The following is a 16,029-nucleotide window of genomic DNA, read 5'->3' as shown; positions in this document are numbered from 1 at the left end:
TTTATTATGATAATAGGCAAAAAAACTTTAAAAAAAAGTCAAAAATAATATCCAAAACATCTTAATGAAAAGAAATTGATTTTGTTACAGTTAGTGCCCCTTGAAAATGAGGTCATGAATGTAGGCTGAAAATCAAATACATAAATTAATTTAAGATAAGAATTTTGTGGTTGAAAGCTTTTCCATCTTTCTAAAACATTATGTTTTGTCTAAAAATAATTTATTGCAATTGCCCACAGATAAGCCTTCCTATATTCCAGCAGAGGAAATTGCATGAGAAACATTAATTAATGTTTACAATATTTTAGATTTAAGATTTTTAAAGAAAATGCTAAAGGAGTAGCAATTCATCAGAGGTAAAAATTAAAAGAAATTACAATACTTTCTACCATGGTGAAACATCTATGAATATATAAAGTTGACTATAAATTCAGAAACTATTGTGTGCATTTATTATTGCAATTTTTGATAAATGTACAAACATGCCAAATTAATTATTGTGATTTCAGGAAAAGCTGCATACAGACATATGTTTTAGATACCAGAATGTGAGTTCTTATTTTTGTGATACTCCCTCAGTCACATTATTCGCATTTAACAAAAACTTCGCAAAAATTTCTGAATTTCCAGTAATTGTCTCTTATGTTAGTGTAAGCCAAATATATGTCGACTAATATCCCTTTAAATATCTATAAAAGCCTAACAACTGAATATTGTGAAAAATGAAGGAAATAAAGATAGGTAACATCATTATCCATTGTGACATGGTAAACACTGAATATGAATATTTATACCTGAAATGGAAAATCCTTTAAAGTGCATCTATACTTTACAGATATTAACAAAAAAAAAATAAGATTGAAAACATGTGAAAAAGTCATAAATTAAAATAAATTCAATACAAGATATGAAACATGACCCCCTGTAAGCTATTATTTTATTTACAGTAGTGCATTTTTATAGCCTCTTAATTACTATACAAATCCTTGGCCTCATTAAAATCAAATTTGAGTTGATGTACCTTAAAAATAATACCAAGACTTCTTTATCAACATCTGCTATTATAAAATGAGTTGAGTTACATTTGTTTTAGTTATCATAAATTTTGTGGTCATTTTTCAAATTGTGAGCACATAAATTTTAAATTTTCTTTTTATTCATCCTTAAACTTCTATAATAATTGCAACTGGGGAGGATCAGGAATTTTTTTTGAAGCCCCAAATTATAAAGAGCAGCTTTTGGTCAATTTCCTTCTAAAATGTTCTTCTTCATTTGCTAGAAGTATAGGGGGAGGGTTGAGATCTCACAAAACATGTTTAACCCCTCCACATTTTTGCGCCTGTCCCAAGTCAGGAGCTTCTGGCCTCTGTTAGTCTTGTATGTTTTTTAATTTTAGTTCATTTATATGTTTTGGAGTTTAGTGTGACGTCCATTTTCACTGAACTAGTACACAATTTTATTTACGGGCCAGCTGAGGACCACCTCCGGGTGCAGGATTTTCTTGCTGCGTTGAAGACCCATTCATGGTGGCCATCGGCTGTTGTCTGCTCTTTGGTCGGGTTGTTGTCTCTTTCACATATTCCCCATTTCCATTCTCAAGTTTATTCTGCAGATTTATTCGCTGGCCAAGATAGCTATGCTAAATATTTCTTACCTGAAGTTTTGTTCGTACAAATTATGGGTTATAGCCCTTCTTTTCCTAATAAAAGATCTTCATCTTTCTATTTCCTATAACAGAGTCTAGTCCCTATATTTCTTACAATAAGGTCTGGTCTATATACCTCCTATTATGTCTGTTCTGTCTGTTTATATAGCAAGGTCAAGTCCCTTTTATCGTGTCTTTTTCTTACAATAAAGTCATAGTCACTCTATTTCCTACAATGGAATCTAGTCACTCTATTTCCTACAATAAGGTCTAGTCACTCTATTTCCTACAATGAAATCTATTTACTCTATTTCCTACAATAGAATATAGTCACTGTATTTCCTACAATAAGGTCTAGTCACTCTATTTCCTACAATAAGGTGTAGTCACTCTATTTCCAACAATGGAATCTAGTCACTCTATTTCCTACAATAAGGTGTAGTCACTCTGTTTCCTACAATAGAATCTAGTCACTGTATTTCCTACAATAAGGTCTAGTCACTCTATTTCCTACAACAAGGTCTAGTCACTCTATTTCCTACAATGGAATCTAGTCACTCTATTTCCTACAATAAGGTCTAGTCACTCTATTTCCTACAATAAGGTGTAGTCACTCTATTTCCTACAATGGAATCTAGATACTCTATTTCCTACAATAAGGTCTAGTCACTCTATTTCCTACAATGAAATCTAGTCACTCTATTTCCTACAAAAAGGTTTAGTCATTCTATTTCCTACAATGAAATCTAGTCACTCTATTTACTGCAATAGAAACTAGTCACTCTATGTCCTACAATAAGGTCTAGTCACTCTATTTCCTACAATGAAATCTAGTCACTCTATTTCCTACAATAAGGTCTAGTCACTCTATTTCCTACAATAAGGTCTAGTCACTCTATTTCCTACAATGAAGTCTAGTCACTCTATTTCCTACAATAAGGTCTAGTCATTCTATTTCCTACAATAAGGTTTAGTCACTCTCTTTCCTACAATGAAATCTAGTCACTCTGTTTCCTTCAATAAGGTTTAGTCATTCTATTTCCTACAATGGAATCTAGTCACTCTATTTCCTACAATAAGGTGTAGTCACTCTATTTCCTACAATAAGGTGTAGTCACTCTATTTCCTACAATGGAATCTAGATACTCTATTTCCTACAATAAGGTCTAGTCACTCTATTTCCTACAATAAGGTGTAGTCACTCTATTTCCTACAATAAGGTCTAGTCACTCTATTTCCTACAATAAGGTGTAGTCACTCTATTTCCTACAACGGAATCTAGATACTCTATTTCCTATAACAGAGTCTAGTCCCTATATTTCTTACAATAAGGTCTGGTCTATATACCTCCTATTATGTCTGTTCTGTCTGTTTATTAAGCAAGGTCCAGTCCCTTTTATCGTGTCTTTTTCTTACAATAAAGTCATAGTCACTCTATTTCCTACAATGGAATCTAGTCACTCTATTTCCTACAATAAGGTCTAGTCACTCTATTTCCTACAATGAAATCTATTTACTCTATTTCCTACAATAGAATATAGTCACTGTATTTCCTACAATAAGGTCTAGTCACTCTATTTCCTACAATAAGGTGTAGTCACTCTATTTCCAACAATGGAATCTAGTCACTCTATTTCCTACAATAAGGTGTAGTCACTCTGTTTCCTACAATAGAATCTAGTCACTGTATTTCCTACAATAAGGTCTAGTCACTCTATTTCCTACAACAAGGTCTAGTCACTCTATTTCCTACAATGGAATCTAGTCACTCTATTTCCTACAATAAGGTCTAGTCACTCTATTTCCTACAATAAGGTGTAGTCACTCTATTTCCTACAATGGAATCTAGATACTCTATTTCCTACAATAAGGTCTAGTCACTCTATTTCCTACAATGAAATCTAGTCACTCTATTTCCTACAAAAAGTTTTAGTCATTCTATTTCCTACAATGAAATCTAGTCACTCTATTTCCTACAATAGAAACTAGTCACTCTATGTCCTACAATAAGGTCTAGTCACTCTATTTCCTACAATGAAATCTAGTCACTCTATTTCCTACAATAAGGTCTAGTCACTCTATTTCCTACAATAAGGTCTAGTCACTCTATTTCCTACAATGAAGTCTAGTCACTCTATTTCCTACAATAAGGTCTAGTCATTCTATTTCCTACAATAAGGTTTAGTCACTCTCTTTCCTACAATGAAATCTAGTCACTCTGTTTCCTACAATAAGGTTTAGTCAATCTATTTCCTACAATGGAATCTAGTCACTCTATTTCCTACAATAGAATCTAGTCACTGTATTTCCTACAATAAGGTCTAGTCACTCTATTTCCTACAATAAGGTGTAGTCACTCTATTTCCTACAATGGAATCTAGATACTCTATTTCCTACAATAAGGTCTAGTCACTCTATTTCCTACAATAAGGTGTAGTCACTCTATTTCCTACAATAAGGTCTAGTCACTCTATTTCCTACAATAAGGTGTAGTCACTCTATTTCCTACAACGGAATCTAGATACTCTATTTCCTACAATAAGGTCTAGTCACTCTATTTCCTACAATGAAATCTAGTCACTCTTTTTCCTACAAAAAGGTTTATTCATTCTATTTCCTGCAATGAAATCTAGTCACTCTATTTCCTACAATAGAAACTAGTCACTCTATTTCCTACAATAAGGTCTAGTCACTCTATTTCCTACAATGAAATCTAGTCACTCTATTTCCTACAATGAGGTCTAGTCACTCTATTTCCTACAATAAGGTCTAGTCACTCTATTTCCTACAATAAGGTTTAGTCACTCTATTTACTACAATAAGCACTAGTCTTTCTATTTCCTATAATAAAGTCTGTTACTCTATTTCCTACAACAAGATCTAACCCCTCTGTTTTCCACAATAAGGTCAAGTTATTCTATTTTCTACAATAAGGTCAAGTTATTCTATTTTCTACAATAAGGTCTAGTCTTTCTATTTCTACAATAAGGTCTGCTCTCACTATTTCCTACAATACAGTCTAGTTACTCTATTTTCGACAATAAGGTCTAGTTACTCTATTTCCTTCAATAAGGTCCAGTCACTCTATTTCTTAAAATAAGGTCAAATCTTTTTATTTCCTACAATAAGGTCTGAGGCACTCTATTTCCTACAAAAAGGTCTAGTCATTCTATTTCCCACAATAAAGTCTAGTCACTCTAATTCTTACAATAAAGTCTTGCCACTCTAATTCCTACAATAAGGTCTGCTCACTCTTTTTCCTGTAATAAGGTCTAATAACTCTATTTTCTACAATAAGGTCAAATCTCTATTTCCTACAATAAGGTCTAGTAACTCTATTTCCTACAATAAGGTCTTCTCACTCTCATTTCTACAATAAGGTCTAGTCACACCACTTCCTACCATACAGTCTAGTTACTCTATTTTTCGACAATAAGGTTTAGGTACTCTATTTTCTAAAATAAGGTCTAGTCACTCTTTTTCATACAATGAAGTCTAGTTACTCTATTTTCTACAATAAGTTCTAGTCACTCTATTTTCTACAATTGGTAGAAAAACAAAGGATACGGGGCATGACACAAAATCAGTACATGCACAGCAAAAAAAAAAAAAAAAAAACAATAAGCAAAGGAACAGCACTTTTATTGTTGTTCTTCATCTAAAAGTCAAAATTAGGTCTAGTCTCTGTATTTCCTACAATAAAGTCTGCTTCCTCTTTTATCCTACTTAAGGCAATAAAGGTCTTGCACCTCTTTATCCTCAAAGAAGTTCTAGTCACTCTACTTTCTGCAATGGGTTCTTATCCCTCTAAAGTCTAGTTTATGTCTAGTTTTGATTCTCTGTAATGGTCTAGTCTTTGTATTTTCTAAAATATGGGTAAATCCTTCTACATCCCACAATAGCACTGTTCCCTTTTCTTCTACAATAAGTTTAAATAAAAGAAGGTGTTGGGTAAATGTTAGCGTGACAGAAACTGAACATCACAAGTCTATGCCCTCTATATCATGGGTTTTTCCTACAATAGGGTCATGACTTTCAATGGCATGTATAATTCATTTTTCTTCCCTTTAAGAACCCACCTAGCAGAAACCTACCACAGGCACAATTCAAGCAGAAACCTACCACAAGCACAATTCAATCATTAAAAACATTCTACTGTCAGGACAACAGGGGTGAATAGGCAGGTTAGGTTTTATACTATAAATTCAGGAGAACAGGGGTGAATAGGCAGGTGAGGTTGTATACTATAAATTCAGGAAAACAGGGGTGAATGGGCAGGTTAGGTTTTATACAGAGGTGATTGGGCAAGTTAGGTTTTATACAGGGGTGAATGGGCAGTTTATGTTTTATACTGTTCAGGAAAACAGGGGTGAATGGGCAGGTTAGGTTTTATACAGGGGTGAATGGGCAGTTTAAGTTTTATACTGTTCAGGAAAACAGGGGTGAATGGGCAAGTTAGGTTTTATGCAGGGGTGAATGGGCAGGTTAGGTTTTATACAGGGGTGAATGGGCAGGTTAGGTTTTATACAGGGGTGAATGGGCAGTTTAAGTTTTATACTGTTCAGGAAAACAGGGGTGAATGGGCAGGTTAGGTTTTATACTATAAATTCAGGAAAACAGGGGTGAATAGGCAGGTTAAGTTTTATACTATAAATTCAGGAAAACAAGGGTGAATGAGCAGGTTAGGTTTTATACTATAAATCCAGGAAAACAGGGGTGAATGGGCAGGTTAGGTTTTATACTATAAATTCAGGAAAACAAAGGTGAAAGGGCAGGTTAGGTTTTATACTATAAATTCAGGAAAACATGGGTGAATGGGCAGGTTAGGTTTTATACTATAAATTCAGGAAAACAGGGGTGAATGGGCAGGTAAGGTTTTATACTATAAATTCAGGAAAACAGGGGTGAATGGGCAGGTAAGGTTTTATACTATAAATTCAGGAAAACAGGGGTGAATGGGCAGGTTAGGTTTTATACTATAAATTCAGGAAAACAGGGGTGAATAGGCAGGTTAAGTTTTATACTATAAATCCAGTAAAACAGGGGTGAATGGGCAGGTAAGGTTTTATACTATAAATTCAGGAAAACAGGGGTGATTGGGCAGGTTAGGTTTTATACTATAAATTCAGGAAAACAGGGGTGAATGGGCAGGTTAGGTTTTATACAGGGTTGAATGGGCAGTTTAAGTTTTATACTGTTCAGGAAAACAGGGGTGAATGGGCAGGTTAGGTTTTATACAGGGGTGAATGGGCAGGTTAGGTATTATACAGGGGAGAATCGGCAGGTTAGGTTTTATACAGGGGAGAATCGACAGGATAGGTTTTATACAGGGGTGAATGGGCAGGTGAGGTTTTATACTATAAATTCAGGAAAACAGGGGTGAATGGGCAGGTTAGGTTTTATACTATAAATTCAGGAAAACAGGGGTGAATGGGCAGGTTAGGTTTTATACAGGGGTAAATGGGCAGTTTAAGTTTTATACTATTCAGGAAAACAGGGGTGAATGGGCAGGTTAGGTTTTATACAGGGGTGAATGGGCAGGTTAGGTATTATACAGGGGAGAATCCGCAGGTTAGGTTTTATACAGGGGAGAATCGGCAGGTTAGGTTTTATACAGGGGTGAATGGGCAGGTTAGGTTTTATACAGGGGTGAATGGGCAGGTTAGGTATTATACAGGGGTGAATGGGCAGGTTAGGTATTATACAGGGGAGAATGGGCAGGTTAGGTTTTATACAGGGGTGAATGGGCAGGTGAGGTTTTATACTATAAATTCAGGAAAACAGGGGTGAATAGGCAGGTTAGTTTTTAAATACTATCAATTCAGGAAAACAGAGGTGAATGGGCAGGTTAGGTTTTATACTATAAATTCAGGAAAACAGGGGTGAATGGGCAGGTTAGGTTTTATACAGGGGTGAATGGGCAGTTTAAGTTTTATACTGTTCAGGAAAACAGGGGTGAATGGGCAGGTTAGGTTTTATACAGGGGTGAATGGGCATTTTAAGTTTTATACTGTTCAGGAAAACAGGGGTGAATGGGCAGGTTAGGTTTTATACAGGAGTGAATGGGCATGTTAGGTTTTATACTATAAATTCAGGAAAACAGGGGTGAATGGGCAGGTAAGGTTTAATACTACAAATTCAGGAAAACAGGGGTGAATAGGCAGGTTGGGTTTTATACTATAAATTCAGGAAAACAGGGGTGAATGGGCAGGTTAGGTTTTATACTATAAATTCAGGAAAATAGGGGTGATTGGGCAAGTTAGGTTTTATACAGGGGTGAATGGGCAGTTTATGTTTTATACTGTTCAGGAAAACAGGGGTGAATGGGCAGGTTAGGTTTTATACAGGGGTGAATGGGCAGTTTAAGTTTTATACTGTTCAGGAAAACAGAGGTGAATGGGCAAGTTAGGTTTTATACAGGGGTGAATGGGCAGGTTAGGTTTTATACAGGGGTGAATGGGCAGGTTAGGTTTTATACAGGGGTGAATGGGCAGGTTAGGTTTTTTACTATAAATTCAGGAAAACAGGGGTGAATAGGCTGTTTAGGTTTTATACTATAAATTCAGGAAAACAGAGGTGAATGGGCAGGTTAGGTTTTATACTATAAATTCAGGAAAACAGGGGTGAATGGGCAGGTTAGGTTTTATACAGGGGTGAATGGGCAGTTTAAGTTTTATACTGTTCAGGAAAACAGGGGTGAATGGGCAGGTTAGGTTTTATACAGGGGTGAATGGGCAGTTTAAGTTTTATACTGTTCAGGAAAACAGGGGTGAATGGGCAGGTTAGGTTTTATACAGGGGTGAATGGGCAGGTTAGGTTTTATACTATAAATTCAGGAAAACAGGGGTGAATGGGCAAGTAAGGTTTTATACTATAAATTCAGGAAAACAGGGGTGAATAGGCAGGTTGGGTTTTATACTATAAATTCACGAAAACAGGGGTGAATGGGCAGGTTAGGTTTTATACAGGGGTGAATGGGCAGTTTAAGTTTTATACTGTTCAGGAAAACAGGGGTGAATGGGCAGGTTAGGTTTTATACAGGGGTGAATGGGCAGGTTAGGTTTTATACTGTTCAGGAAAACAGGGGTGAATGGGCAAGTTAGGTTTTATACAGGGGTGAATGGGCAGGTTAGGTTTTATACAGGGGTGAATGGGCAGGTTAGGTTTTATACTATAAATTCAGGAAAACAGGGGTGAATAGGCAGGTTAGGTTTTATACTATAAATTCAGGAAAACAGAGGTGAATGGGCAGGTTAGGTTTTATACTATAAATTCAGGAAAAAAGGGGTGAATAGGCAGGTTAGGTTTTATACTATAAATTCAGGAAAACAGGGGTGAATGGGCAGGTTAGGTTTTATACAGGGGTGAATGGGCAGTTTAAGTTTTATACTGTTCAGGAAAACAGGGGTGAATGGGCAGGTTAGGTTTTATACTATAAATTCAGGAAAACAGGGGTGAATGGACAGGTTAGGTTTTATACAGGGGTGAATGGGCAGTTTAAGTTTTATACTGTTCAGGAAAACAGGGGTGAATGGGCAGGTTAGGTTTTATACAGGGGTGAATGGGCAGTTTAAGTTTTATACTGTTCATGAAAACAGAGGTGAATGGGCAAGTTAGGTTTTATACAGGGGTGAATGGGCAGGTTAGGTTTTATACAGGGGTGAATGGACAGGTAAGGTTTTATACAGGGGTGAATGGGCAGGTTAGGTTTTTTACTTTAAATTCAGGAAAACAGGGGTGAATAGGCAGGTTAGGTTTTATACTATAAATTCAGGAAAACAGAGGTGAATGGGCAGGTTAGGTTTTATACAGGGGTGAATGGGCAGGTTAGGTTTTATACAGGGGTGAATGGGCAGGTTAGGTTTTATACTATATAATCAGGAAAACAGGGGTGAATAGGCAGGTTAGGTTTTATACTATAAATTCAGGAAAACAGAGGTGAATGGGCAGGTTAGGTTTTATACTATAAATTCAGGAAAACAGGGGTGAATGGGCAGGTTAGGTTTTATACAGGGGTGAATGGGCAGTTTAAGTTTTATACTGTTCAGGAAAACAGGGGTGAATGGGCAGGTTAGGTTTTATACAGGGGTGAATGGGCAGTTTAAGTTTTATACTGTTCAGGAAAAAAGGGGTGAATGGGCAGGTTAGGTTTTATACAGGGGTGAATGGGCAGGTTAGGTTTTATACAGGAATGAATGGGCAAGTAAGGTTTTATACTATATATTCAGGAAAACAGGGGTGAATAGGCAGGTTAGGTTTTATACTATAAATTCAGGAAAACAGGGGTGAATAGGCAGGTTAGGTTTTATACTATAAATTCAGGAAAACAGGGGTGAATGGGCAGGTAAAGTTTTATACTATATATTCAGGAAAACAGGGGTGAATAGGCAGGTTGGGTTTTATAATATAAATTCAGGAAAACAGGGGTGAATGGGCAGGTTAGGTTTTATACAGGGGTGAATGGGCAGGTTAAGTTTTATACTGTTCAGGAAAACAGGGGTGTATGGGCAGGTTAGGTTTTATACAGGGGTGAATGGGCAGGTTGAGTATTATACTGTTCAGGAAAACAGGGGTGAATGGGCAAGTTAGGTTTTATACAGGGGTGAATGGGCAGGTTAGGTTTTATACAGGGGTGAATGGGCAGGTTAGGTTTTATACAGGGGTGAATGGGCAGGTTAGGTTTTATACTATAAATTCAGGAAAACAGGGGTGAATAGGCAGGTTAGGTTTTATACTATAAATTCAGGAAAACAGAGGTGAATGGGCAGGTTAGGTTTTATACTATAAATTCAGGAAAACAGGGGTGAATAGGCAGGTTAGGTTTTATACTATAAATTCAGGAAAACAGGGGTGAATACGCAGGTTGGGTTTTATACTATAAATTCAGGAAAATAGGGGTGATTGGGCAAGTTAGGTTTTATACAGGGGTGAATGGGCAGTTTATGTTTTATACTGTTCAGGAAAACAGGGGTGAATGGGCAGGTTAGGTTTTATACAGGGGTGAATGGGCAGTTTAAGTTTTATACTGTTCAGGAAAACAGAGGTGAATGGGCAAGTTAGGTTTTATACAGGGGTGAATGGGCAGGTTAGGTTTTATACAGGGGTGAATGGGCAGGTTAGGTTTTATACAGGGGTGAATGGGCAGGTTAGGTTTTTTACTATAAATTCAGGAAAACAGGGGTGAATAGGCTGTTTAGGTTTTATACTATAAATTCAGGAAAACAGAGGTGAATGGGCAGGTTAGGTTTTATACTATAAATTCAGGAAAACAGGGGTGAATGGGCAGGTTAGGTTTTATACAGGGGTGAATGGGCAGTTTAAGTTTTATACTGTTCAGGAAAACAGGGGTGAATGGGCAGGTTAGGTTTTATACAGGGGTGAATGGGCAGTTTAAGTTTTATACTGTTCAGGAAAACAGGGGTGAATGGGCAGGTTAGGTTTTATACAGGGGTGAATGGGCAGGTTACGTTTTATACTATAAATTCAGGAAAACAGGGGTGAATGGGCAAGTAAGGTTTTATACTATAAATTCAGGAAAACAGGGGTGAATAGGCAGGTTGGGTTTTATACTATAAATTCACGAAAACAGGGGTGAATGGGCAGGTTAGGTTTTATACAGGGGTGAATGGGCAGTTTAAGTTTTATACTGTTCAGGAAAACAGGGGTGAATGGGCAGGTTAGGTTTTATACAGGGGTGAATGGGCAGGTTAGGTTTTATACTGTTCAGGAAAACAGGGGTGAATGGGCAAGTTAGGTTTTATACAGGGGTGAATGGGCAGGTTAGGTTTTATACAGGGGTGAATGGGCAGGTTAGGTTTTATACAGGGGTGAATGGGCAGGTTAGGTTTTTAACTATAAATTCAGGAAAACAGGGGTGAAAAGGCAGGTTAGGTTTTATACTATAAATTCAGGAAAACAGAGGTGAATGGGCAGGTTAGGTTTTATACTATAAATTCAGGAAAACAGGGGTGAATGGGCAGGTTAGGTTTTATACAGGGGTGAATGGGCAGTTTAAGTTTTATACTGTTCAGGAAAACAGGGGTGAATGGGCAGGTTAGGTTTTATACAGGGGTGAATGGGCAGTTTAAGTTTTAAACTGTTCAGGAAAACAGGGGCGAATGGGCAGGTTAGGTTTTATACAGGGGTGAATGGGCAGGTTAGGTTTTATACTATAAATTCATGAAAACAGGGGTGAATTGGCAGGTTAGGTTTTATACTATAAATTCAGGAAAACAGGGGTGAATGGGCAAGTAAGGTTTTATACTATAAATTCAGGAAAACAGGGGTGAATAGGCAGGTTGGGTTTTATACTTTAAATTCAGGAAAACAGGGGTGAATGGGCAGGTTAGGTTTTATACAGGGGTGAATGGGCAGTTTAAGTTTTATACTGTTCAGGAAAACAGGGGTGAATGGGCAGGTTAGGTTTTATACTGTTCAGGAAAACAGGGGTGAATGGGCAAGTTAGGTTTTATACAGGGGTGAATGGGCAGGTTAGGTTTTATACAGGGGTAAATGGGCAGGTTAGGTTTTATACAGGGGTGAATGGGCAGGTTAGGTTTTATACAGGGGTGAATGGGCAGGTTAGGTTTTTTACTATAAATTCAGGAAAACAGGGGTGAATAGGCTGTTTAGGTTTTATACTATAAATTCAGGAAAACAGAGGTGAATGGGCAGGTTAGGTTTTATACTATAAATTCAGGAAAACAGGGGTGAATGGGCAGGTTAGGTTTTATACAGGAGTGAATGGGCAGTTTAAGTTTTATACTGTTCAGGAAAACAGGGGTGAATGGGCAGGTTAGGTTTTATACAGGGGTGAATGGGCAGTTTAAGTTTTATACTGTTCATGAAAACAGAGGTGAATGGGCAAGTTAGGTTTTATACAGGGGTGAATGGGCAGGTTAGGTTTTATACAGGGGTGAATGGACAGGTAAGGTTTTATACAGGGGTGAATGGGCAGGTTAGGTTTTTTACTTTAAATTCAGGAAAACAGGGGTGAATAGGCAGGTTAGGTTTTATACTATAAATTCAGGAAAACAGGGGTGAATAGGCAGGTTGGGTTTTATACTATAAATTCAGAACAATAGGGGTGATTGGGCAAGTTAGGTTTTATACAGGGGTGAATGGGCAGTTTATGTTTTATACTGTTCAGGAAAACAGGGGTGAATGGGCAGGTTAGGTTTTATACAGGGGTGAATGGGCAGTTTAAGTTTTATACTGTTCATGAAAACAGAGGTGAATGGGCAAGTTAGGTTTTATACAGGGGTGAATGGGCAGGTTAGGTTTTATACAGGGGTGAATGGACAGGTAAGGTTTTATACAGGGGTGAATGGGCAGGTTAGGTTTTTTACTTTAAATTCAGGAAAACAGGGGTGAATAGGCAGGTTAGGTTTTATACTATAAATTCAGGAAAACAGAGGTGAATGGGCAGGTTAGGTTTTATACTATAAATTCAGGAAAACAGGGGTGAATGGGCAGGTTAGGTTTTATACAGGGGTGAATGGGCAGTTTAAGTTTTATACTGTTCAGGAAAACAGGGGTGAATGGGCAGGTTAGGTTTTATACAGGGGTGAATGGGCAGTTTAAGTTTTATACTGTTCAGGAAAACAGGGGTGAATGGGCAGGTTAGGTTTTATACAGGGGTGAATGGGCAGGTTAGGTTTTATACAGGGGTGAATGGGCAGGTTAGGTTTTATACTATATATTCAGGAAAACAGGGGTGAATAGGCAGGTTAGGTTTTATACTATAAATTCAGGAAAACAGAGGTGAATGGGCAGGTTAGGTTTTATACTATAAATTCAGGAAAACAGGGGTGAATGGGCAGGTTAGGTTTTATACAGGGGTGAATGGGCAGTTTAAGTTTTATACTGTTCAGGAAAACAGGGGTGAATGGGCAGGTAAGGTTTTATACTATATATTCAGGAAAACAGGGGTGAATAGGCAGGTTGGGTTTTATACTATAAATTCAGGAAAACAGGGGTGAATGGGCAGGTTAGGTTTTATACAGGGGTGAATGGGCAGTTTAAGTTTTATACTGTTCAGGAAAACAGGGGTGAATGGGCAGGTTAGGTTTTATACTATAAATTCAGGAAAACAAAGGTGAATGGGCAGGTTAGGTTTTATACTATAAATTCAGGAAAACAGGGGTGAATAGGCAGGTTAGGTTTTATACTATAAATTCAGGAAAACAGGGGTGAATAGGCAGGTTGGGTTTTATACTATAAATTCAGAAAAATAGGGGTGATTGGGCAAGTTAGGTTTTATACAGGGGTGAATGGGCAGTTTATGTTTTATACTGTTCAGGAAAACAGGGGTGAATGGGCAGGTTAGGTTTTATACAGGGGTGAATTGGCAGTTTAAGTTTTATACTGTTCATGAAAACAGAGGTGAATGGGCAAGTTAGGTTTTATACAGGGGTGAATGGGCAGGTTAGGTTTTATACAGGGGTGAATGGACAGGTAAGGTTTTATACAGGGGTGAATGGGCAGGTTAGGTTTTTTACTTTAAATTCAGGAAAACAGGGGTGAATAGGCAGGTTAGGTTTTATACTATAAATTCAGGAAAACAGAGGTGAATGGGCAGGTTAGGTTTTATACTATAAATTCAGGAAAACAGGGGTGAATGGGCAGGTTAGGTTTTATACAGGGGTGAATGGGCAGTTTAAGTTTTATACTGTTCAGGAAAACAGGGGTGAATGGGCAGGTTAGGTTTTATACAGGGGTGAATGGGCAGTTTAAGTTTTATACTGTTCAGGAAAACAGGGTTGAATGGGCAGGTTAGTTTTATACAGGGGTGAATGGGCAGGTTAGGTTTTATACTATAAATTCATGAAAACAGGGGTGAATTGGCAGGTTAGGTTTTATACTATAAATTCAGGAAAACAGGGGTGAATGGGCAAGTAAGGTTTTATACTATAAATTCAGGAAAACAGGGGTGAATAGGCAGGTTGGGTTTTATACTATAAATTCAGGAAAACAGGGGTGAATGGGCAGGTTAGGTTTTATACAGGGGTGAATGGGCAGTTTAAGTTTTATACTGTTCAGGAAAACAGGGGTGAATGGGCAGGTTAGGTTTTATACAGGGGTGAATGGGCAGGTTAGGTTTTATACTGTTCAGGAAAACAGGGGTGAATGGGCAGGTTAGGTTTTATACAGGGGTGAATGGGCAGGTTAGGTTTTATACAGGGGTGAATGGGCAGGTTAGGTTTTATACAGGGGTGAATGGGCAGGTTAGGTTTTATACAGGGGTGAATGGGCAGGTTAGGTTTTATACTATAAATTCAGGAAAACAGGGGTGAATAGGCAGGTTAGGTTTTATACTATAAATTCAGGAAAACAGGGGTGAATGGGCAGGTTAGGTTTTATACAGGGGTGAATGGGCAGTTTAAGTTTTATACTGTTCAGGAAAACAGGGGTGAATGGGCAGGTTAGGTTTTATACAGGGGTGATTGGCAGTTTAAGTTTTATACTGTTCAGGAAAACAGGGGTGAATGGGCAGGTTAGGTTTTATACAGGGGTGAATGGGCAGGCTAGTTTTTATACTATAAATTCAGGAAAACAGGGGTGAATTGGCAGGTTAGGTTTTATACTATAAATTCAGGAAAACAGGGGTGAATGGGCAGGTAAGGTTTTATACCATAAATTCAGGAAAACAGGGGTGAATAGGCAGGTTGGGTTTTATACTATAAATTCAGGAAAACAGGGGTGAATGGGCAGGTTAGGTTTTATACAGGGGTGAATGGGCAGTTTAAGTTTTATACTGTTCAGGAAAACAGGGGTGAATGGGCAGGTTAGGTTTGATACAGGGGTGAATGGGCAGGTTAGGTTTTATACAGGTGTGAATGTGCAGGTTAGGTTTTGTACTATAAATTCAGGAAAACAGAGGTGAATGGGCAGGTTAGGTTTTATACTATAAATTCAGGAAAACGGGGGTGAATAGGCAGGTTAGGTTTTATACTATAAATTCAGGAAAACAGGGGTGAATGGGCAGGTTAGGTTTTATACTATAAATTCAGGAAAACAGGGGTGAATGGGCAGGTTAGGTTTTATACAGGGGTGAATGGGCAGGTTAGGTTTTATACTATAAATTCAGGAAAACAGGGGTGAATAGGCAGGTTAGGTTTTATACTATAAATTCAGGAAAACAGGGGTGAATGGGCAGGTTAGGTTTTATACTATAAATTCAGGAAAACAGGGGTGAATAGGCAGGTTAGGTTTTATACTATAAATTCAGGAAAACAGGGGTGAATAGGCAGGTTAGGTTTTATACTATAAATTCAGGAAAACAGGGTGAATAGGCAGGTTAGGTTTTATACTATATATTCATGAAAACAGGGGTGAATGGGCAGGTTAAGTTTTATACTACAAATTCATGAAAACAGAGGTGA

At 37.6% G+C, this 16,029-nt stretch overlaps 1 long non-coding RNA gene across 11 annotated transcripts; it reads left to right on the top strand.

Moving 5' to 3' along the window:
- The first annotated feature begins 5,222 nt into the window (after window positions 1–5,222).
- Window positions 5,223–16,029, top strand: LOC127737329 (uncharacterized). 11 transcript variants are annotated; one of them, XR_007999396.1, is made up of 9 exons: window positions 5,223–6,561; window positions 7,037–8,555; window positions 8,950–9,446; window positions 10,325–11,112; window positions 12,231–12,384; window positions 13,062–13,759; window positions 14,137–14,183; window positions 14,547–14,588; window positions 15,586–16,029. It is a non-coding gene; the product is annotated as an uncharacterized LOC127737329 (long non-coding RNA). The 11 variants fall into 11 exon arrangements; XR_007999403.1 differs by lacking the exons at window positions 14,137–14,183; window positions 14,547–14,588 and adding an exon at window positions 8,603–8,902 and having other exon boundaries at window positions 5,223–6,378; window positions 6,995–7,088; window positions 13,062–13,848; XR_007999404.1 differs by lacking the exons at window positions 7,037–8,555; window positions 14,137–14,183; window positions 14,547–14,588 and adding exons at window positions 6,755–6,801; window positions 8,603–8,902 and having other exon boundaries at window positions 5,223–6,378; window positions 13,062–13,848.

The sequence above is a fragment of the Mytilus californianus genome, unplaced genomic scaffold (genome assembly GCF_021869535.1).
Source record: "Mytilus californianus isolate M0D057914Y unplaced genomic scaffold, xbMytCali1.0.p SCAF_1, whole genome shotgun sequence".
NCBI lineage: Eukaryota > Metazoa > Mollusca > Bivalvia > Mytilida > Mytilidae > Mytilus > Mytilus californianus.
Note: the sequence above shows the minus strand (reverse complement) of the source record. Positions and strands in the feature narration are given on the sequence as shown.